Here is a 23,357-nt window from a genome sequence, read left to right on the forward strand (position 1 = left end):
AGCTCAGTTTAGGGTTTAAAACCCTAATGCTGACTAAAGGAAAAATTCAGTTTAGGGTTTAAAACCCTAATGCTGACTGCATGGAAAAGCTCAGTTTAGGGTTTAAAACCCTAGTGCTAGCTGAAGGGAAAAAGTTCAGTTTAGGGTTTAAAACCCTAATGCTGACTAAAGGAAAAATTCAGTTTAGGGTTTAAAACCCTAATGTTGACTAAAGGAAAAGCTCAGTTTAGAGTTTAAAACCCTAATGCTGGCTGAATGGAAAAGCTCAGTTTAGGGTTTAAAACCCTAATGCTGGCTGAAAGGAAAAATTCAGTTTAGGGTTTAAAACCCTAATGTTGAATGCAGGAAAAACTCAGTTTAGGGTTTAAAACCCTAATGCTGGCTGAATGAAAAAGCTCAGTTTAGGGTTTAAAACCCTAGTGCTGGCTGAATGGAAAAAGTTCAGTTTAGGGTTTAAAACCCTAATGCTGACTAAAGGAAAAATTCAGTTTAGGGTTTAAAACCCTAATGCTGACTGCATGGAAAAGCTCAGTTTAGGGTTTAAAACCCTAGTGCTGGCTGAATGGAAAAAGTTCAGTTTAGGGTTTAAAACCCTAATGTTGACTAAAGGAAAAATTCAGTTTAGGGTTTAAAACCCTAATGCTGACTAAAGGAAAAGCTCAGTTTAGAGTTTAAAACCCTAATGCTGGCTGAATGGAAAAGCTCAGTTTAGGGTTTAAAACCCTAATGCTGACTGAAAGGAAAAATTTAATTTAGGGTTTAAAACCCTAATGCTGACTGCAGGAAAAACTCAGTTTAGGGTTTAAAACCCTAATACTGACTGAATGAAAAAGCTCAGTTTAGGGTTTAAAACCTTAGTGCTGGCTGAATGGAAAAAGTTCAGTTTAGGGTTTAAAACCCTAATGCTGACTAAAGGAAAAATTCAGTTTAGGGTTTAAAACCCTAATGCTGACTGCATGGAAAAGCTCAGTTTAGAGTTTAAAACCCTAATGTTGGCTGAATGGAAAAGCTCAGTTTAGGGTTTAAAACCCTAATGCTGACTGAAAGGAAAATTCAGTTTAGGGTTTAAAACCCTAATGCTGACTGCAGGAAAAACTCAGTTTAGGGTTTAAAACCCTAATGCTAGCTGAATGAAAAGAGTTCAGTTTAGGGTTTAAAACCCTAATGCTGATTAAAGGAAAAATTCAGTTTAGGGTTTTAAAACCCTAATGCTGACTGAAAGGAAAAATTCAGTTTAGGGTTTAAAACCCTAATGCTGATTAAAGGAAAAGTTCAGTTTAGGGTTTAAAACCCTAATGCCGACTGAATGGAAAAGAGTTCAGTTTAGGGTTTAAAAACCTAATGCTGATTAAAGGAAAAATTCAGTTTAGGGTTTTAAAACCCTAATGCTGACTGAAAGGAAAAATTCAGTTTAGGGTTTAAAACCCTAATGCTGATTAAAGGAAAAGTTCAGTTTAGGGTTTAAAACCCTAATGCTGACTGAATGGAAAAGAGTTCAGTTTAGGGTTTAAAACCCTAATGCTGACTACATGAAAAAAGTTCAGTTTAGGGTTTAAAACCCTAATGCTGACTACATGGAAAAAGTTCAGTTTAGGGTTTAAAACCCTAATGCTGATTAAAGGAAAAGTTCAGTTTAGGGTTTAAAACCCTAATGCTGACTGAATGGAAAAGAGTTCAGTTTAGGGTTTAAAACCCTAATGCTGACTGGCTGGAAAAGAGTTCAGTTTAGGGTTTAAAACCCTAATGTTGACTGCATGTAAAAGCTCAGTTTAGGGTTTAAAACCCTAATACTGACTAAAAGGAAAAGTTCAGTTTAGGGTTTAAAACCCTTATGCTGATTAAAGGAAAAAGTTCAGTTTAGGGTTTAAAACCCTAATGCTGACTGGTTGGGGGGTAAAGTTCGAGAATGCTAGCTAGCCTCTCTTTTTTTTGGATTTTCTTGTTTTAGTAGCAGATAAAAGGGAGTCTCGTAGAAACTTACCTTTCGAGTGAATTCCTTATTGTCAAAATATTTCTTGTACCCATGTACCTTCTTCTTTGGGCGACACCTGCTTCTTGCACGGTTGTCTTGGATTATACCTGTTTCAACTTTTCAGACAAAGAACAATTGTTAGTTCGGAAATGACGGTCGGTTTGGTGACCTTGATCGTTCCCGGTTGCTTTGTCGCGTCTTTATTTCTGTTGCGAAGTCCCGCCATTGATTTGATTCATATGTCGAAACCCTTTAGACTGCTCAGGCTTGTATTTCCAGATTCTGTGATGATTTGCCTCGTAAGGCTCTTTTTCTTTTCTCTTTTTTTTTGTGTCCCGTTTTGCTTGGAGGTTCTCAACGGGGATTTTATTGGAGGTATTCTGTGGGGATTTGTACAAAAGGAAGTCCTATGGGGGAATATTTACAAAGTGTATTCTTTGTGTGGATCTTTGTACAATGGGGCATGCTGGGTAATTGTTTCGCAGCGGGCTTTCTAGGCTTGGTTGGGGTAAGCTTGTTGGGGAATTTTTACAAAGGGACTTGCTGGGGATGTGTTGGGGAAATTCCAACGGGGATTTTTTTTATATATATATTGGGGAGACTTTGTGGGGGATTGTACAAAGGGAGACTCTGTGGGGATTCGTCCGTAGGCGGACTTGCTGGGGAAAATTTCTCTTTTTCCTCTTTACTTTGAACGCCATCAAACATCATGATTCATCAGGCTTGGACAAACGTACCAACGAAACGAGGCATTTTCCTTCATGAAACGGAATTCCGTGCAACCAAACCTGCCACCTGTCCTTTCCGGTACATCTAGAACTTGGGCTTAAACATAAAAGAGATTCGAAGAAAAACAAAGAAAAGATAAAACGAATTCCAGAAAAGGAGTGCCCCCTTCGGGACGAGAAAGACTTATCTGAGGAAGATAACGCTGGCTTTAAATGACATGACATGCTCTTTGGACTGGACGCCTGACCTTCCATGAACTTGCACTTCCCTGAACCAGAACGGAATCGTGATTCCAAACCGGTGGAACTTTGCCGAAACCTCCTTGGGTAGGGTCACTCTTTCGGCCAACAGCGCCCTTTGCGGGTTTTCGCCGGCTGACCTCTCTCATTTCTCTTCCTGTCATCGCTTGATAGCACTCTTTGTGAGTTTTTACTAAACAAGCTCTCTCATTTTAGTTTCTCTACTCCCGTCGCCTCGTGGTGCCCGAAGGTTTTCACCGACGAGACTCTCTCATTTTATCTCTCTCAATTCAGAGTGTGCCGGTCTCCATTTGTGACGCTTATTGGTTTCCCACTATCTTTGGTAATTGATCTGAAGGCTTGTGCTTGGTAAAGAGAGGTAGATGATACTAACTTCTAAACTGCTCGACGTGCCCCGGTTTCAATTTCAGGGTGAATGGGATTTTGTTGTTGGTGTGACTGAACCTCAGGGAGAGGCTACCTACGTATCCTTTCGGAATCAAGTCAAACGTAGTTCAGGCCTCAATCAATGTTTTGTTTTGTTTTTTTGTTTTTGTTTTTGTAAGCGGCTCAAAGGTTTGTTGAGAGAATTGGGCAGTGTTTGGGGAGTAGTGGGGAATAAAACCTTCATCATTTCAAATGTGTCAAGACTACTGGAGTATAATTCAGACGTAGTATCTCTTGACTGCATCCGCATTTACTGCTGTGTCGGGGTCATTTCCTTCGATATCACCTAAATACAATGCTCCTCTCGGCAATATCTTCCTTATGATGTATGGGCCTTTCCAATTTGGAGCAAACTTCCCTTTTGCTTCCTCATGATGCGGCAAAATACGCCTCAGTACCAGCTGACCTACTTCGAAATTCCTGGGTCGAACTTTCTTGTTGTAAGCACGGGCTATTCTTCGTTGGTACAACTGTCCGTGACAAACCACGGCCATTCGGTTTTCATCAATCAAAGTCAATTGCTCTAACCGAGTCTTGACCCACTCGCTGTCTTCGATTTCTGCTTCGACAATGGTTCGAAGCGAAGGAATTTCTACCTCTGCCGGTATTACAGCCTCGGTCCCATAAACCAGAAGATAAGGAGTCGCTCCTACTGATGTGCGTACCATAGTGCGATACCCCAACAGTGCAAATGGTAACTGCTCATGCCACTGTCGGGAACTTTGGATGGTTTTCCTCAAAATCTTCTTGATGTTTTTGTTTGCCGCTTCCACAACACCATTGGCCTTTGGCCGATAAGGAGTAGAATTCCTATGCGTTATTTTGAATTGATCGCATACATCTCCCATTAAGTGACTGTTCAAGTTTGCTGCGTTATCTGTAATGATAGTCGCAGGAATACCGAAACGACAGATAAGATTTGAGTGTACGAAATCCACTACAGCTTTTTTAGTGACCGACTTGAGGGTGACAGCCTCTACCCATTTTGTGAAGTAATCGATGGCAACCAGTATGAATCTGTGTCCATTCGAAGCCTTTGGTTCGATTGGTCCAATAACGTCCATGCCCCAGGCGACAAATGGCCAAGGTGCAGACATGGGATGCAGTTCCGTGGGAGGTGCATTAATCAAATCACCGTGCACCTGACACTGATGACACTTCCGAACGAAACTAAAGCAATCCTTTTCCATGGTCATCCAGTAATAACCTGCTCGAAGGATTTTCTTCGCTAAGACATACCCGTTCATGTGAGGTCCGCACACACCTGTATGTACTTCGTGCATGATCTTTTTCGCTTCCTCGATATCGACACATCTTAGGAGATTGAGGTCCGGGGTCCTCTTATATAACAATTCATCGCTCAGAAAGAAACCATTTGCATGTCGCCTAATGGTCCTCTTTTGATCTCCAGTAGCGTGCTCGGGGTATTCTTGTGTCTTCAGGAACCTCTTGATGTCATGGTACCAAGGCTGCGTATTTGATCCCGCCTCGATTACATTGCAGTAACCGTGTCTTTCCTTGATTTGGATTTCCAAAGGATCGACGTGGGCGTTGCCCGGGTAGGGTAGCATTGAAGCCAAAGTAGCAAGTGCATCTGCCAGTTCATTGTGACACCTCGGGATATACCTGAACTCTATTGATGTAAAGCGCTTGTTGAGGTCCTCCACATGATGTCGGTATGGGATAAGTTTGACATCCCGAGTTTCCCATTCACCTTGGACTTGTCGGATAACCAGGTCAGAATCTCCCATAATCAGTAAGTCTTCGACATCCTGATCGATTGCCATATGCATGCCCATGATGTAGGCTTCATACTCAGCTGTATTATTTGTGCAAAAGAAACGCAGTCTAGCTGTGGCGGGATAATGCTGACCAGAAGGCGAGATCAAAATTGCCCCAATTCCTACACCTTTGGCATTCACGGCTCCATCAAAGAACATCTTCCAAACATGAGCGTCCTCTGAGACCACCTCTACGGTGTTTACTTCTTCATCTGGAAAGTAGGTACTCAATGGCTGGTATTCCTCATCGACCGGATTTTCGGCCAAATGATCTGCTAGCGCCTGGGCTTTCATTGCCGTGCGAGTGACATAGACTATGTCGAATTCGGTAAGCAGGATTTGCCACTTGGCCAGTCTCCCAGTAAGCATCGGTTTCTGAAATATATACTTCAAAGGATCCAGTCTGCTTATGAGGAAAGTAGTGTGGGCTTGGAGATAATGTCTCAGATTTTGAGCAACCCACGTGAGAGCGCAACATGTCCTTTCCAATAGTGTGTATTTGGCCTCGTAGCCGGTGAATTTCTTGCTCAAGTAGTAGATTGCTTGCTCTTTCTTTCCGGTTATGTCGTGTTGCCCGAGGACGCAACCGAAAGAGTTCTCCAAGACTGTCAGATACAAGAAAAGTGGCCTCCCTGGTTCTGGAGGGACCAAGACTGGGGGGTTCGAAAGGTATTCTTTGACTTTATCAAAGGCTTCTTGACACTCAGTTGTCCATTTAATCGCCGCATCTTTCCTTAACAGCTTGAATATGGGCTCGCATGTGCTTGTCAGTTGGGCAATAAACCGGCTGATGTAGTTTAACCTGCCCAACAGACTCATCACGTCTTTCTTTGTTCTCGGGGGAGGCAGATCTCTGATGGATTTTATCTTAATTGGATCTAGCTCGATACCTCTCCTGCTTACGATGAAGCCCAAAAGTTTGCCTGACGGAACTCCAAAAGCACATTTGGCTGGGTTCAGCTTCAAGTCATACTTCCTTAATCTCTCGAAGAAGTTCCTCAGGTCTTGGATGTGATTATCCTGCGTCCTGGACTTGACTATCACGTCGTCCACGTACACCTCTATTTCCTGATGCATCTTGTCATGAAAAATGGCAGTCATGGCCCTCGTGTAAGTAGCCCCAGCATTCTTCAAACCGAATGGCATGACCCGATAGCAGTAGGTGCCCCAAGGCGTGGTGAAGGCAGTTTTCTCGGCATCCTCTTCATCCATCAGTACCTGATGATACCCAGTGTAACAATCTACGAAAGACTGTATCTCGTGTTTGGCGCAATTGTCAACGAGGATGTGGTTGTTGGGCAGCGGGAAATTATCTTTAGGACTTGCTCTATTCAGATCTCGGTAATCTACACATACCCGAGTTTTCCCGTCATTTTTTGGTACTGGAACCACATTCGCCAACCATGTTGTATATTGGACTACCCGAATCACTCCCGTTTTTAGTTGTTTGGTGATCTCCTCCTTAATCTTGTCACTGACCTCAGTTTTGAACTTTCGTTGCTTTTGTTGAACTGGAGGACAATCATGATGAATCGGCAATTTATGAACCACTAGATCAACGCCTAGTCCCGGCATGTCATCATATGACCAAGCAAACACGTCTTTAAATTCAAAAAGAAGTTGAATTATTGCCTCTCGCGTTTTCTTGTCCGTGTGAATGCTTATCTTGGTCTCCCGAATTTCTTTAGGAGTTCCTAAATTAACCGGTTCGGTGTCATTCAGATTTGGCTTAGGTTTATTCTCAAAATATTCCAACTCTCGGTTTATTTCCCTAAAAGCTTCTTCTGCATCATATTCTGGTTCTGGGTTCATTAATTCGCAGTCAAATAGCTCATTGTGATCTGGGCGTGAAGTCCGCAAGCATGTCATATTTAAAGCCGCATTATTATAACTGAAAAGAAAGATAAAAGGAAAAATAACAAAAATCAGAACAAAAGAAAGAATGGGAAAGCAATGATGCTTTTTTTTTATTTTCTTTGGAAAGTTGGAAGACAACAATGTTTACAACTTAGGAATTCAAAACAACAATTGAAAGGAAGAAAACGTTCAAGTTATGTCCTGGAGATAACTTGTGACACAGGAAAGGTGGCAGGACAGGTCTACCCGGACTTCTGTCTAGTCGGGAATGGCGTGGCCTCCCAGTTTTGAAGTTTGGCGTTCGGCCCCACGTACATCATCTCAGCAATGCTTGTGCCTTCACCTGGTTGAACCATGTGGACCTCGTAGAGCATCTCTCTCATCGCCCCACGTATCTCCTCGATTTCCTCAGCTGTGAAGACCTCATCATCTTCTTCTTCAGCGTACCTTGGCCTGATGAAAGTTGCATATAAATCCGGCAATGGTCGAGGTAACTTCCAACCCTCATTTTTCCTTTTCTTTGCCCACTCTTCGTCTGCTGGAGTAGGTTTGAAACCTAGTCCAAAAGGTTTCTTGGTGACTGGCAAGGTAATGGGTTCTGTTATTCCCTGAAGGGTTCGTCCAAGCCCTTTCCCTGGCCTAAATCCGTGCCGGATCATCTCTTTGGCCACCATAACCGAGGCGTTAGACAATAAAGGCTGGGGGTAGGGTATTCCCTCTTCAAGCTGCTCTGCCAGTACAATCTCGAAAGCTTGATAGACCGTATGTTCGCTCCCTTCTCTCGGTTCAAGATATGGGATGGATGGGTCCCGATAAATGGCATGCTCATCTTCCCCATGGACCACGATCTCTCGGTCTTCGTACTCGAACTTCACCATCTGGTGAAGAGTGGAAGGCACGGCTCCTGCCGCATGGATCCAAGGTCTGCCGAGGAGGAAATTGTAGGATGTATCCATGTCGAGCACCTGAAAGGTTACTTCAAATTCGACTGGTCCTATGACCAACAACAGGTCTATTTCTCCCATGGTATCTCTCATGATGCCGTCGAAAGCCCTTACGCAGACATTGTTGGGTCGGATTCTTCCGGTCCCAATTTCCATTCTTTGTAGCGTGGAGAGCGGGCAAATGTCAACGCCTGAGCCCCCATCCAACATTACCCGCTTGACATAATAGTCTTCGTATTTAACTGTTAGATGCAAAGCCTTGTTGTGTGCCGCTCCTTCCGGGGGTAGATCGTTCTTGCTGAAAGAGATTTGGTTGACGGCGAAGAATCTTTCTGTCATCCGCTCTAATTGCTCTACCGAGGTTTCAACTGGCACATATGCTTCATTCAGGGTCTTTAGTAAGATCTTTTGATGCTCGGTCGACCTCATTAACAATGACTGCATGGACACTTGCTCGGGGTACTTGCGCAGTTGATCTATCACTTCGTAATCTGTGTAAGCACGTGATTTTTGACCCTCCCCGAGGATTTTCACATTTTTTTAGCATAAATATGAAATTGGGTCTAATATAGCCATTTTAACTATTCTACTTTATTTCGTCGCTAAAAGAAAAAATCACAAAAAATATATATAAATTTTAGTTTATGTATTTCTCATAAACTTGAAAAATACAAAAATTATACTTTATTTTGGTACTTTATATAAATTCGAAAATTACAAAAAAATATAATTCTATTAATGTTTTGTAGTCGTTTTAATTTTGGAAAAAATACAAAAAATATTACTTCATATTTTATCTTAATATTTAAAAAAAACGAAAATTACAAAAATAGTTTTATTAATATTTTGTAGCTATTTTAAATCTTGAAAAGATATTTAAAAAGATATAGTTTTGTTTGAATACTAGTCTTATTTTTGGTAGTTATTTTGCTTACATAGGACTAGTTAAGCAACGTGTTCCTATTTCTCGGGTCCGGGCAAAAGAATAATATTCGGGTTCAAACTGCCCGATTTTAGGCCTAATTTTCGGACCTAGCCCATAATAATCCGCGTCCGCCACACGTGGGGAACACGGACGGAATCCCATACATGGGGAACCCCACCACGCGTGGGGAACATAAGTCTCGAACCCCACCACGCGTGGGGCTCATTTTTCTGGGCAAACCCATTACAAAACACGGACAAAACATTTTGAAAGGGAGGGACTTAAAAATTTTTTGGGGGGGAAGATACTGTTTATCTTCTTCTTCTTCAAAAGAAGAAGAAGAAACCCTAGCTAGCGGGCTCCGTCTGACCATTACCAAACGACCCCTCCATAGACACCATCCACCACGAACCAGCAGCAGCATCGTCAACCAAATAACCCGTCAGCCACCCCTTCGTCGGAGTTCCAGCTCCGCCAGTCCGACACCTTCCCGTCACAACCCAAGCCTGTCGACCACTGCCCCAAACACCACGTCCAAACGACCACCTGCTCCGACGACACCATCTCTTTCGTCGTTTCGCAACCAGTCTGTCAACCAATCAACCAAACCCTACGGCCTAAAACCTATCTGCAACCCCCCTCGTCGCAACCAGACCAACTCCCTCCATCGTCGTCCCCAACGTGAAACCCCCATAAACGAACCCCACTGCCCAAACTACTAGCCCACAGCTGCTCCGTCCACCAGCTCACGACCATTCCTCATCCTCCTAGGTTCATCGTCGACCCCATTGCTGCGTCGGTCGAGCAGCAGCCATTGTTGCTGCTGTTCGTTTTCAGCACGTCCGTCAAACAGCAGCTCACGACCACCTGCTACCCAGCCTCGTCGACCACCGGCGTACACCACCAAACCTCCAGCTCGACTTCACGCCACCACCAGTCTCCCCGTCGTTTCCTCATGCCCAGCAGTGGATCAAACGACCACTGAACACCGTCCAAACACCACTGCTCCAGCTGTACTATCCAAACGCGACAACCAACCAGCCCATGTTATCGCTGTTCTTTCACTGTCGTCGTGCAGTCCGTTGAGGTCGCCTTTGGTTCGTCGAGGTCCGGTACGTCAAGGTTGTTGTCCGAGGTTTCGTCGCAGGTCCAACGCATCGGACGATAATATCAAGTAGGTCATCTCTGTTCGTGTCCTTCATATTTGTTGTTTAGTAATATGTACATGTGTTTTGTTGAAATACAATCCTAGTTCATGCGAATAGTATGCAAATGAGCGAGACATATTCATATGATGTTTGTAAATCACTATTTCTTGTTAATTAACTCCATATGATATTGAAATTTGGTCGTGAATGCATTTCCTTTGTTCCGTCATGTTAAGTAGTTATTCGGCATTTTATTTCTTCATGCTCAGATTATTGTTATCTAAATGTTTGTCTTAATAGTTGTTTGTACATGCAGTAGCAATGTTAAAATCATAGTAGTAATTTAATCCCGCGGAAAAAATACTCGTTTCATCAAATAAGTTTAATCGACAACCCATGACCTCGCGAAGTAGCAAAGAAATGTAGTCATTTTAGCCTTGTCCTTTTCTAAAAAAAAAAGAAAAAAAGAGAAAAAAAATAATAAATAAATAAATAAAAAACGAGACTAGCTTCGCCAAATAAATGTACAGATTGCGGAGCCCTCACACAATATATGTATTAAATACTTAGATTTCGGGTCGGGCCGTTTAGCGAATTTCACGGCCCTACCCAAAATAATAATGCGCTAGTTGCTTTAGGCGCGCCTTTAATAATTTAATTTCCTTAAACTCGGGTGCACATTTATGTGACCTAAATCCAAATCTCAACGGAACCGAAATGTGTCTCTAATCACGGGTACATTGATTGTGACGTGGTCTGAGATGCATTTCCATGACGTTGCAAATTCTATTTTAAATAATGAATGAGACGAGCCTCGACGAACTAAAATGCACAAGCTGCGGGGCCCTCTAAATGTATATGTATTAAAACACTTAGATTCGGGACAGGCCGTTCAGCTAATTTTATGGCCTTCCCCAAAATAACAATACGCTAGTTGCGTTAGGCACGCTTTTAATAATGTTATCTCCCTAAATTCGGGTGCATATTTATGTGACCCAAATCCAAATCTCAACCGAGTCGAGATATGTCAATAACCACGGGTGCATTGATGTAACGTGGTTCGAGATATGTTTTCACGACGTTGCAAGTCCTATCAAAATAACAGTGAATGATAAAAGCGGTAAAAAGATAAAATTTGCACATAAGTTCATATTTGTATAAAATCAGATAATCAAGCCAAATATAACAGTTGAGCGACCGTTCTAGAACCACTGAACTCGGGAATGCCTAACACCTTCTCTCGGGTTAACAGAATTCCTTATCCGGATTTCTGGTACGCAGACTGTAATATGGAGTCATTCTTTTCCTCGATTCGGGATTAAAATTGGTGACTTGGGACACCCTAAATCTCCCAAGTGGTGACTCTAAAATAAATAAACCAATCCCGTTTCGATTGTCCTTTAATTGGAAAAACTCCCTTGTACCCTCTCGGGTGCGGTAAAAGGAGGTGTGACAATCTGGCATTTTCATTTGTTGGAAGAACACTTCCGCTTCTTCAACACTTACGGGCTTCTTTGGCGGGAAGCGCATTTGTGTGGCGTTGTTTAGTTCTTGGGTATTTGAATACCTTCCAATGAAAGTATTTTCTGGAAGTTCTCCCATGACCTCTTTGCCTTTGTACATTACCAAAGTCTTTTGATAATTCCACGGCACTGTGGACGGGTTGGTCATTGGCTTTTGTGGCACGCGTCTGATAACCACTGGCTCATTCAGTCGAGGTGGTTGAATCGTTCCCCGGACCACATAGGCCCCTTTCGGCACGTACATAGGTTTTGTCTTTTTGATTGCGAAGTTCTGCGTCTTCTCAGCTCGACCTCGTGGTATGTAAAGAACTCCATCCTCTTCCGGTACCACTTTCTTCTCCACCTTCTTTTCAGGCTCTTTCTTTATAGCCTTGGCCTCCTCCCCCTTTTCTGGTTTCTGGTCTGTTTCGGGCCTCTTCCCCGTGTCGACAATGGCAATTATGGCTTTCAGAGCAGGGTCGAACTCTTTGTCTTCACAAATCATTCCGATCAGCGGCCCATTATTGTGAGCAGGTAATGGATTGTTAGTTACATTCGGGATCTCCTCGTCCCTTAGCACTATTTTCCCTTGCTCTATCAAATTTTCGACCACTCTTTTCAACGACCAGCAGTCATTTGTATCATGTCCCTCGGCCCCTGAATGATAGGCGCATCTGACTCCAGCTTTGTAAGAAGGTGACGTCGGGTTTTGCCTTGTTTGAGGGATTGGTTGCAAGAAACCCAACTGGACTAGCTTCGGGAACAAAGTTGAGTATGGTTCACCGATGGGCGTGAAAGTCCGCCTTCGGGGTGGCTCTTGAGGACGGAAGTTATTCTGCGGGGGTTGTGGGTTATAGTGGTTGCGGTAAGGAGGCTGATTTCTGGGAGGTGGAGCTGGGCCTCGGTTGGCTTGTTGTGGTGGATGGGCATAAGGCTGGGCATTCATGACCATATAAGGTTGATGAGCATATGCCAAATTGGAGTGGGGGTAGTAGTGTTGTGGGGTTCTTTCCGGGAAACGGGGCCTGGGATGACGATACTCCCTTGCTTCCGAGGCTGCCATAGTCGTTTCTTCTTTCTTCTTCCCTCTTGTCATTCCTCCGGACCCGCTTTGGACGGCCTGGGAGGTTGCCCTTATGGCTGCTTGACTCAGAATCCTACCTGTTTTCAGACCATTTTCTACCATCTCTCCAATCTTGATCGCTTCCACGAATGGCTTACCCATGGCTGACATCATGTTTTGGAAATAGTCAGACTCTTGAGCCTGGAGAAAGGTAGTGACCATTTCCACTTCATCCATGGGAGGCTTCACCCTTGACGCCTGTTCACGCCACTTAATAGCATATTCTCTGAAGCTTTCTGACGGTTTCTTCTTCAAATTCGACAGAGAATTTCGGTCTGGCGCAATGTCGATGTTATACTGGAAATGTTTCACAAAATCTCTGGCGAGATCATCCCATATATGTCATCAGGACATTTCCTGGTCCATATACCATTCCGAGGCTATCCCTACTAGACTTTCCCCAAAATATGCCATTAGCAGTTCTTCTTTTCCGCCGGCTCCCCGCAATTGGTTGCAGTATTTCTTAAGATGTGCAATGGGGTCACCGTGCCCATCGTATTTCTCGAACTTTGGGGTCTTGAAACCCGCTGGCAGGTGCACGTGACGGAATATGCATAAGTCGGCGTAAGAGACGCTCTTCTGTCCGCTCAATCCTTGCATATTCTTCAAACTTTGTTCAAGGCTTCTCATTCTCTTGGCAATCTCATTTTGTTCTGCAATTCTGGGATTCTGATCCTGCCCGGGTGCAAGCTCGCACTGAGGCGGTAGAGGATTAGTGCTGGTAGCGAACCTAGTTGGTTCCATTGAAAACGATGGTGCTTGGAATGTAAAAGAGGATGAGTCAAAGCTTGGCTTGTACGTGGCAGGCTGTGCCGTAATCGGACAAGGCGATGCAGTAAAGATGTTCATGCTTGCATCGGTGGATGACATTCGGGGATGAGGCTCAGAAGGCGATCCAGCAGAGAAGGCTGAGGTGGATGGGTACCCGAATGGGGTAGCAGGATAATTTATGGGGACATTAGAAATCCCACTTGACCAGGAGAATAATTCAGGGAATCCGGGGACGACACTTGGTGGCTCTTTCCCATTATTCCAGTCGTCCAGCATTTCCAACATGCGGAGCCGTAGGATTCTATTTTCCTCCACAGTTGCGGATTCAGGTGTGAGGACGGCTGAGATTGAGCTCTCCTCGGAAACAGGGATTGTTTGCAATGGAATTTCTGAAGACATTTCCACACTTCCTTTTGACTTGGTGAAGTAAGTGTGAGTACTGCTTCTGGTCCTAACAACAGGTAGTTGAACACTTCTCCTTGACCTCGTGAAATATGAGTGCGAGACCAGACTTTTACCAAACCAACCATTTTTTCAAAAACCCTGGAGTGACTCAACGACAAACGCACGGTTAATTTTGTAGCAAATAACAGATAGTCAATCTCACGTTGGGCATGATGCACCTATACAGTTAAGTGGATTACTACATGTTTTCTACGAGAGCATGCGTCCTTCCGGCATTTTCCTCTTATTAGTTTTTCCCCTTCTTTTTTTTTTATTATTATTATTTTTTATTTTTTTATTTTGCAGTAGAAGAAATGCGACCGGATCCGATGAGGATTGCCTACGTATCACGATGCCTACGTGAATCAGATCATTACGTAGTTCGAAAAACACAAATGAGCGTAAAAGAAGCAACCTCTTTATTGTTGAAATGGTCTATTACAAGCTACATTTTGCAAAAGAAAGAGCAAACTTTGAAAATAAACCTAGACTCAAAATAGACTAAAAATCACCCTGATGGGAAAAATAGGCAGAAGATGCTAAGATGCAGGCTTGACTTATGAGTGCATTATGGTTTTGAAAATTGGTGTCCGCGGGGCATCGTTCGGCCTCGCCGCGGTCCTAGGCGTGAGATCCCTCTCAAGTTGCTCCAGCTCGTGCATAGTCTGCTTGACATAACCCATCACTGCCGAGAGGACGGTAACGCTGGACATGTTCTCACATCGTAGACATCGTCTGGTGATGGCATGGGCAATGGCCTTGATCCTATCTCTGGTTTGCTTCTTCTCTACGAGCAGGCGTTTTATCTGATCGCTGCATATCTTGAATACTTGAGCATCCTGTATATGTTGATGCTTCAGTCGCCGTACTTCCAACTTCATCTGGGCTATTGAGTCGTACCAATATCTGCTCTCAATTTGGAAATCCTTGGCCTGATTAACTGCTTTGATCTCAAGTGCAGCCATCTCTCTCTTTATTTTGGCAACAGTTTTCTCGTGGTCGCCTTCCAATTGATTCAGGTATTGGCGATGCTTATCTACTCTTGTATCCCGCTGTGCCCTGAGCTCTGCTATGACGTTTTCAGATTTCTCCAAACCATCTTGCCATTCCCTGATTTCACTTTTTAGCCTTTTTATCATCTGCTCGTCTGATCGACGCCTTGGCTGTTTGTCCGCATCCACCTTTATCTGTTTGATCTGGGCTCTGAGCATTTCGTTTTCCTGAATTAACCTGTTCCGCTCTCCCATATTGGTAGCAACTTGCACGTTGTGCTCATATTTCAAGCCTTCCACTTGTTGCTTTAACCTGCTGATTTCGGCGCAATAGCCTCTTTCCTTTGCTAACCAATCCCACTGCCTTTGCGATGATTCGGTGAAATTCCGGATGTGGGGTCTCTTAGCCGGCCTTTCATGCTCAAATTCCCTTCTATACCATGCAAGGTAACCTGGCGCCGTCTCTCCTTTGGCTCGATCCCGCACGCAAGTATCTGATTTCAAATATTGACACTCACTCCAGATTTGGCGAATCTTTGCTTCTGGGAATTGTCCGTTAGGACTTATCTCAACTGCTTGAGTGCTAAGATCTTCCTCATGAGGTACTGTCTGGCATCTTCCAAACTGTCTCAAAACTCGGCAGGGTGCGTAAGGTTGAATGCTCTTAAGCCCCATCAGTAAGAAATAAGTTTTAGCTGCCGACATATATAGGATCTCATCAACAGGCAACCATCCTAGCGTCCATTGTATTTGGCTGGCAGTAAGAGCTTGAAAGAACGAGGTCCATGCCAGGACTCCTTTGGGAAAACTGATCTTTTTGGTTCTCGTGTAAGATTCTTCTATGCAAGTCTTTTCCGGGGAACCATGGCTCAAAATCTCGGAATGATGGCAGAGGTGCTCGGTCATCCATATCTGTAGGAGCAAGTTACAACCTTCGAAGAAATTTCCCCCAGCTTTACAAGCTGTAAGAGCTCGAAAGATGTCAGATACCACCATAGGCGCGAGAGTACTGTCACTTTGCGTGAGTAAAGTGCTGAGACCCCGGATATCTTCAAATCAATGTTTCCGTCTTTCCTTGGAAATACCAGAAGGCCCAAGAACATCATTATGAACGCTACCCGTCTGTGCTTGTCCCACTTCTGACGAACATCTTTGCTGCACAGTTTGTTGATTGGATTATTGAATCCCCCCTCATGACCGTACCTATCATATATGAAGCATGGAGTACAAAATCCGGCTGCCAGATCCGGGTTGTGGACTATTCTGGGTATCTTCAATGAATCTAGGAACCGATGTACCGTGACGACTCTTGGGGCGACCAAGTATTTTTGCCTCAACGGAAGTTCAGCATTCCCGATGTACCCAGCCATTTCTTCCAAAGTCGGGGTAAGTTCAAAATCAGAGAAATGGAAAACATTGTGCGCCGGGTCCCAGTAGGTAATCAAAGCTCTTATGATGTCTCCCCGAGGCTGGATTTCCAACAAACCCACGAGACCTTTCAGATATTTCTTGACCTCATTTTGTCCTTCAACACCTAGATCATTCCACCATAGCCGTAACTTGACAGGGATTTTGGTCATTATTGAAAAATGTTCATTTTGCATCGTGCTCATCCTGCACATTTATTAAGGTGATTTTAACAAAAATGAATTGACTCAAAAATATTTTACAAAGGGGATCAAGTTTTGAACACGGCCTTTAAACACTTTGGGGACGAAGATTTTAAGGCTGTGTGGGTCAACTGGACAAAAATGCTAAGCAAGACCCAAAGGTGGCTGTTTATGCAAAGTCAGCCTTCTGGCGTCCCTTTTTCAGAAACATTCGGCTATTTATGATAAAACAGCGTCACCCGACTTATTTATGACTTTTTTAAAAATTGACACATCTTCTTTTTTCTTTTTATTTATTTATTGATTTTGGCTATTTTTAGCAAAATGGGGTTGAACCCGACGAGGGTTGCCTACGTATCTCACATCCGGTGAGAATCAAACCGGCGTAGTTCGGCAATATCGTGAATAGAGAAAATCAAATAAACCTAGAAATCAAGAATACGTATTTTTATTATATATTTTTTTTGAAAAGAGATAAAGACATAAAGAAAATATTTATTATTATTTTTAGGAAATATTTGGACTATTAGTCTGAATTTATAAAAAGGGGTACTGCGAAAGAAACAACATTTTTTTTGAATTATGAATTTTCCGTTTTTTTTTACTTTTAAATAAATACCTTCTCTTTTTTGATTTTGAAATTGATAAAAAGAAAACTTTTATATATTTTTTTAAAAAAAAAACAAAGTAGAAGACAATCTTTTTTTTTTTTTTTATATTTTTTAGAAGAAATTCCGGCGAGGTTTCGTCACTACTCGGACATTGGTTTTTCCAAAAGAAATAATTATCTCCCTACGCTGTTATTTTCCCTTTTATTTTTAGAAACCGGTCAGCATGCGGAACTGAAGCAAATAAATGCGCAAAACAAATAGGATGCAGCAGGATGGTCTTTTCATCTCAGGTTGCCTGTCCTAGACAGACCCAACCCCTGTGTTGAGTCCCCTAAGTCCAATGCAACATGATGCAAACAAGCGTTCCTACTAGGGATCCGGCATGAAGTTTCGTTATACTAGGTTCACAACCTGGGTATTTGTTCTAGACTGTGTACCCGAGCGGACAACTCGAGTCGAGGAGGGGGCTACGTACCGGGGACCCGCGAGATCGTCCGGCTTTGTAACTTGTCCGACCTCTTTCTTATTTCGGGTATTGACACTAACAGAATAGGGAGTCTCGACCAGCGAGCTTCTCCCCGGAGGTAAGAAGAGAAGGGTTTCGGCACAGTTTATATACAGTTCAGATAATATCAAAGCGGTAAAAGACAACATTTAGCACGTTATGCAAAAACATGTAATAAAGATTAGATAATAAAGACAAATATGACAATTATTCTAAGCTCGAATTCTTGAACCCTGAACCAGTGGTTCTGGGTTAATTATCCCCAGTGGAGTCGCCAGAGCTGTCACACCTCCTTTTTGCGCGCTCGCCCCGAAGGATTAAATGCACGAGGGAGTTTTTCCAATTTAAGTGACAATATTCGAAATGGGATTATTTATTTCAGAGTCGCCACTTGGGAAAGGTTTGGCTTTTGGTGTCCCAAGTCACCGGTTTATCTTGAATCCCAAATCGAGGAAAAATATTCGACTTTTCCAAATGAAGTCTGCGAACCAGAAATTCTAAGTAAGGAATTCTGTTGACCCGAGGGAAGGTGTTAGGCACCCTCGAATCCCGTGGTTCTAGCACGGTCGCTTAAATTGTTATAATGACTAAATATCTGATTTAAATACATGTTATGACTTACGTACTTTTATTAAGTTTAAACCGCTTTTATTATCATTTATTTTATAGAATTGCAACGTCGTGAAAATGCATCTCGAACCACGTCGCAATCAATGCACCCGTAGTTGTTAACGCATTTCGACTCCGTTGAGATTTGAATTTGGGTCACATAAATGCGCACCCGAATTTAAGAATGTAATTTAATTAAATCGTGCCTAAAGAGTCTAACGCATTATTATCTTTGGGGAAGGCGGTGAGATTCACTAAACAGTCCATCCCAAACTTTAAGTATCTATTATGGTTAATTGAGGGCCCCGCAATTTGCATTTTTATTTGGCGAGGCTCATCTCATTTTTTAGAAGGATATCCTAAAGTGACTACATTTCTATTACGTTTGTCTTTAAAAAATAAAAGAGAAAAATACCAAACTTACTTGTTTAAGCAACTAAACACTAAATCTCTACTATGTGTGGCGAGTCCGAATTTTGCTTGATTGCCTAACTGGTTGTTTATGAGGTGAGAATTATTTCATGCCTTATTTTCAAAGAGTGAATAAGCTTTGTTAATTTGATAAGAGAGATTGCAAGCAACAGATAACTCGTACTAAATTTACATTAAACAAACCTTAAGTTTGAACTTTATAATTAACTTATTTAGGTTTGATAAATGAAATCGGCTACTTATTAAGAAAACTACTATTAATTGGATTCGAGAATGCCTATCAGTTTTCCTCGAGAGTCATCGCATTGTTTCGAAACAATGAATCTATATTGAAGCCCATATCGAAACTATGTAGAAACAAATAATCTAACAAAAGGGTTGGCGTACATTATCACCCTGTTAACGTAACGCTGCATGAGAATTAGTTTGGGGTACACTTATCTTGAAGTCAAATAGAACCGAATATAGCAGATTCGATAGTTCAGAGATCTAGGCAAAAATACATACATATGCTTGCTATGATTCTATGTTATGATGTCATAACTGAAACAAAACTAACGGTTGTATGCATTAAAACACATCTGATCTAACAAGCAAATGCTATCCAATTGTTCATCTCAAATTAGAATGTATGTTAATTTATACAGAGTATTTGCAGTTTGCAGTTAAACAAATACAGGCTAACTAACATTCAACCTATTTTGAACACAAGTATTATAAAGTAAACAGACATTCGTTTCTTTATTTCTGCTTCAAACTTCAAACTTTCGACAACATATGGTTTCAGAAGTTGTGTACCTGGAAATATTTGACAATTGAAGAAAAAGAGAAGTCAGCAGAGTAACAATGGGAGCAACACCAAATAGCAGCAGTAACAGCAGGTAACAAACAAGGCAGTGGAAATAGAAACCCCAGATAGACCAAACTTCAGGAAATAAACCAATGCAAACTACAACCAGTGAACTCAGTTTTAACTTGGAAGGATCAGAATCGATTGAACAAGTAGAAGAACAAATGAAATCCAGACAACAATGTGAAGAAAACAGTTCCTGATTTTTCTATCCTTTCTCTCTTGTATCTGTGTGTGTGTATATCAAAATTTGTTCCTCCTTTTATCAGCTTCAAATCAACCCTTTAACAGCCTGTTTAGACCATCAGAACACCCTCCCATGTGCTACTCCTTTTCAGTTTCCACTCACTATTTAAATAAGAGCACAACCCCATGACATTCCCTTGGCAGGCTTAACTTTTTAGTAATGTTTATTATTTCTGAAACTTAAAGCAGAATATGGGCAGCAGGATGTAGTCTGACAGCATATGCTGTCAAACTATTTAATTCAAAAAGCACTTAGGCAAGGCACAGGCTGTGCACAAAATGCACATGTTGTGCACAAGTGCACATGCCTTCCAATTTCAGAACTGTGACTAAACAGAACATTGATTTTTACATTTCTGATTCAAATTAACAATTATAAGCACTAAACTCAATTCCTAAATGATTCAGGCCATGCTTATCAAAAGTAAATCGATTTGTTATTTGTTCAGGCAGCTGAAACTAATTGACGACACATATCGACTCGACTATATTAATCATAACATGTACAATCGTAGCCAAAATCAGACATTTAACAGTATCGAACGCATGATTTGAATTGTACTGACTAAGCAGAATTGTACTCGAGGAATCAGTTAATCAGTTCAAATTTGAAATTCAACTAATTGCACAACAAATACATACATACACATTATCAGAACAAGTAGAAAAAGGACTCAATCAAACAACAGAGGTTCAGGCAAGGTGGACAGGACACAGTCGGTAAAATTCGAAACACAAACTTCACAACAACATGAACAGCCTTTTAAACAAACATGGACTAACAGAATAAAGAAAAGAAAACAAAACTCACCTTAAATCCCGAAAAATCAAAAACCTTAACTTGGATTCGAACAGACCTTTCTTAAGGCTGAACGGACTTTAATTGAAGTGTTTCTCAGATGAGAAACACTTCGATTAAGGTCCATTAGACCTTAATCTCTTGGTTTAAACGAGATACGGACCAGTGACGAGGAACCCTAAGGTTCCAAAGATTAGATCTGGGATTCATGCTTCCCTGGTCAGATTCGGACCAAACCAAGCATGGTTTGGTCACGAAGGGGGTCTGGGGAGTGTCTGGTGTGAAACTGGGGTTAAACGGTGTAAGTCAAGTTCCGACTCGAATCTTCAAACGAAGATTCGAGAAGGTGGGAAGGGATTCGAGTTAAGTGGTTAACAGATCCATGTTCAGGATGGCAAGGGGGTTCTATGGTGTTAAGGGTGGGGTTACCGGCGTCCATGCCGCCGACTTTCATGGTGAAGAATACAGGGGCGGCTAGGGTTTTGGAGGGGAAAGGGATGAGGACGAAGGTGACCTAAGGCTGGGGTTCGGATAGGGGGCAGGGTAAGGTTATGGGTTTATATAGTTAGTGGATAGGTGGATCCTGGCCGTTGGATGAGACGTGATGAAGGGCCAGGATCCTTCAACTAACGGGGAACGGTGTCGTTTCGAGGGTAAAGGGTTGGGGTCGGTCCGGGTGAGACGGGTCGGGTCTGTTAGTGGGTACGGGGTGTGAGATCTTGGCCGTTGGATCAGTTTGGTTTGAATGGTTGAGATGGATCGGCATTGAAACGACGTAGTTTTGGTGTTAAACTACGTCGTTTTGTGGCCTGGGGGTGGGCTGTTCGGACTGGTGGCTTGGGCCGTTCATTTGGGCTTCAGATTTTGAAATGGGCACGACCCAAATTCACTTAAAACAAATTTTTACCCTCTTTTTCTTTATTTCTAATTTCCTAAATACACAACCTAATTAAATAAAACTAGACACCATTAATTAACACTTAACATATTTATTTCACGCGTATAAAATGTTAAAAGTAGGTAAAATTAAACAAGGCAACAAATCACGACACATACATTTTGTATTTTGTTTTAATAAAAATGGGCAAAAATCATAAATAATTAACAAAGTGCCATGTAAAATCCAAATTTGTACAGCAGGACCATTTGTTATTATTTTTTAATTCTTTTGGAGCGATTGTCGCGTAAAACAAAAATCACGTGCTCACATCTGGTCAACATATCTTCATCCACAACTATTGAGTTTAAAACTTCTTTTGAGGTATGGTCCGCTTCGCCTGCTAATTATTCAAATTTGAGGATATTTGGACGTCCTGCTTATGCTCACATGAGGGATGGAAAAGTGGAGCTGATATTTGGACATCCTGCTTATGCTCTTATAGGTTTTGGACTATTTGGGTTCTATATATATGGATGTAGTTGGAGATTATATAGATTGTAATGCGTTTTTCTTCTTATTTATAGTGAAAAAGTCTCTCTACTTTTGCACTGAGGATTAGGTTTAGCCGAATCTCGTTAAATTCTTGTGTTGATTTTTCTTCTCTATTTGCTTTGTATGTGATTTTGTGCTAGTTAGCCCACGATTTTCCGAAAAAGGGACAAATGCAAGGTTAAAAAGAAAGGGTATCAAGAGCTTTGAGAAGCTTTGGATAAAACAAATTGGTACTTCATTTTTCACACAATATAAAATTAGATACGAGTACAGCTTTATTGAACCTATAATGATACAATATTACAAAATCTCATTGGCAACAAAATCAATGCCGGATGATTTTAATTTCTCAAATGCCTAAGTTTTATGTGTGGATTTATCCGATACCTGTGAGATAGAAGATACTCAATAAATAGTCAAGGTAAAATAGTAAAAGAAGGAAAGGTTAGCAGGTATCTGGATAATTACCAATATCGCAATACGTTGTAAAATGATTAAAGAAAAGAGAAGAGATAATTGGCCTCATTTTATTAGTAAATTGTATTTGTAAAATAATTCTGGAGAAAATAAAATAACATAAATAGAAATATAAACGAAACAGAAGTTAATCCGAGCCCACTGAATTCACAGTGTTTCCTTAAGGAATTTAATCCCCTCTTAGTACCCAAGATTATGGATTATTTCCTCCCAGGATAGAACGAATTATACATTGGTGTAGCGGTACTTCAAACCCTAGTGTTTCAGCGAACACAAAGTTCGGTAGCAAATCACACTTACTGTTGCTTTCTTTGAAGTTAAAAGTATGCAGAAGAAAGGAGGAGAACTCAAAAAATCATATGGAAATTCTGAGAGAATGAACTTGTATTTATAGCCAATGTTTGGCTGAAAGCTGAAGAGGTGCAACTCTTCAGAATGACTGTTTATGCAAAACGACCATAGCATAAATGCCATAACATAAATTGCTATTTACTAACAATAAACCGGGAGAGTTGAAGAGGGTGGTTAATTTTCTGTTACAAAAACTGAAAACAGAAAAATGGAAAACGGTTGGATTTATTATTAATATTATTATATTTAATATTAATATTCTGTTATTAAAACGGATATTTAATAATATTTGTGTTAATATTTATTATTAACAAATAAATTTGGTCCAAAAAATTAATCAATCAATCATTTGACCGAAGCCGAAGTCGAGCGACGACGGCGGCGCGAGACTTGCCTTCTTCTCAACTCTTTAAGAGCTAGAAGAACAATTACTTATATACCCATAAAAACCTCTTTATCTTCCAATATGCGACAATGTCCCTTCATCAAGGAGGAAATCTCAAATGAAACTCAAATATTTCATTTTCCTCCATTCCCCATTCACCCTCTTTTGAGCATTAA

The sequence above is a fragment of the Nicotiana tabacum genome, chromosome 22 (assembly GCF_000715075.1).
Source record: "Nicotiana tabacum cultivar K326 chromosome 22, ASM71507v2, whole genome shotgun sequence".
Lineage (NCBI taxonomy): Eukaryota > Viridiplantae > Streptophyta > Magnoliopsida > Solanales > Solanaceae > Nicotiana > Nicotiana tabacum.